Raw genomic sequence first — 2,176 nt, 5'->3', positions numbered from 1 at the left:
AAGAAACAAAAACAACTTGTAATTTTATTGGTAGATGAAGGAAAATACTTGATAAACAAATGACTAACATATATTAACGGGGAAGAAGAGGAGAAGGGCGCAGGGGTGGGAGCTGTTGATGAAGCTACCTCAGCAAAAGTTCTCCCCCCTCCCCCCTTCCCCTCCTCTTAAGGCCCCTAGAAAGGTTGAAGCTGCCACCTCCTGCAGTCGGTGACCTCGGCACCCACCAGCAGATAGAGGGAGGAATCAACAGCTTGGAAATTCGGCCAAGTGATCTGGCAGGATGGGCATTTGCCTGACCTATTTTGTAGAAGAACTGGATGGCATATGTGACTGAGGTGGTATGGAGGGTCTCTGAAGCCTATGAAAGGTAGAAACTCAACCATGATTTCTTTTTCAACTCTACAGCATTCCCTTCCTTGAAGTCTTCATTTTTACATTAGTCTCAGGCAGTTATACTTAAGCATGAACATTGACGACAAACTGGAAGGATTATTTAAATGTGGCAGCATAGTTGAAATGCAGTCTTCCAGGGCAATGGTTGTAATGGGTGGAGTGTCTGGCCAGTCTACCATGTCTGGAGAGCTGCAGGAGTCAGTGCTTCAAGATTGGAGTATGCCTCAACAGGAGATGCTTGCTGCAGATGAAGTGTTAACAAGAAAGTGAAATGAGACAACAGGATATGATATCACATGATGAACTCATGGTCCATGAGGAGACAGTGAAAAATGATGAAGAGCAGATCGAAACACATGAAAGACTTCCTCAAGGTGTACAGTATACACTTAATGTCCCTATAAGTGTAAAGCAGGAAATTACTTTTACTGATGTATCTGAGCAACTGATGAGAGACAAAAAACAAATCAGAGAGCCAGGACTTACAGAAAAAGAAGAAATGGAAACAATGTTCTCCTGCAAAAATCCTTACAATAAATGAAGATGGATCACTTGGTTGGAAACCCCCTAAATCTCATGTTTGTGAGCACTGCAATGCTGCCTTTAGAATCAACTATCACTTACAGAGATATGTCTTCATTCATATAGGTGAAAAACCATTTCAATGTGATGAATGTGGGATGAGATTCATTCAAAAATATTATATGGAAAGGCATGAGAGAACTCATAGTGGAGAAAAACCTTACCAGTGTGAATACTGTTTACAGGTGATGAGACAAACCATGCTTCTGCCACATCAACACAGGACTTTTTGGATCAAGTGACTTCTCAGAAGAAAGCTGAGGCTCAGCCTGTCCACCAAGCTTACCAAATGAGCTCTTTTCCGTGCTCCATATCATGGATCCAGAGCTGGAATGCTCCTCAGTTTAGCACTGCCAATGGACAGGTGAACCTTCGGGGACCAGGGACAAGTGCTGAACTTCCAGAATATTCCTTGGTAAATGTGGATGACATCCTCACCTGATGCCACAACTGGCCAGACTTTTGGCTTAAAAAAATGTGTAAATAATACTGGCACTTTAGAACAGATTAATCAAGAGTGGGGTTACTCTGTAAAATGAAGTGCTGTATGGATTTAAGAGCAATGTGTTAAAACAAGGTAAGCTGATATGAATAGCAAGATAATCCAATAACTGCATTTTGTTTGGTTAGTCAGCATTCTTTGAACTGCCTTACATGTTGTCACCTTTATAGAAGCAATGCATTATTTGTTTTAGATCAGAAACTTGTTATTCCACCTACACCAAACTTAAAAGGAAAAAAAAAAAGACTTTCGCTCAATTGTTTCCTAACTGATAACACTGTACATTCTTAGGAGATTAGTAATTGTGTGAAATTTACTCATACTGTTGCTAAGTTTTTCAGCATAGTCATGGCATGTCAGCAGGGAATCTGAGTATACTTTATAGACAGAGTGAACTTAAAAGTTAAAATGTCAAGAGATTATGGCTTCAATAAATTAGTGTGTCTTATGGGGGAAAAAAGGAAACCACCTTTTAAAAAGAATGATATGCCATAGACCATTGATTTTCATTTTGCATTATATTGACATGTTTTTTTTTTGAGAAAAAAGTAATAAAAATCTGATAGTCTAAGAAAAAAAAAATATATTGAGTACTGTGAAGCAGGTAATGTTCTAACTTTACATTTATTGATTCAATTAATCTCACCACAATCTGGTGTAATAAATACAATTGCTATTCCATCTACAGAAGAGGAA

General features: G+C 38.9%; 1 pseudogene; it reads left to right on the top strand.

Annotated features, from left to right (window-relative positions):
* The first annotated feature begins 384 nt into the window (after window positions 1-384).
* On the top strand, window positions 385-1,517 carry LOC132427854 (zinc finger protein 148 pseudogene; annotated as a pseudogene).
* Window positions 1,518-2,176: the final 659 nt, after the last annotated feature.

Source organism: Delphinus delphis, chromosome 7 (genome assembly GCF_949987515.2).
Source record: "Delphinus delphis chromosome 7, mDelDel1.2, whole genome shotgun sequence".
Taxonomy (NCBI): Eukaryota; Metazoa; Chordata; class Mammalia; order Artiodactyla; family Delphinidae; genus Delphinus; species Delphinus delphis.
The sequence above is the reverse complement of the archived record's forward strand: the minus strand, read 5'-3'. Positions and strand labels throughout refer to the sequence as shown.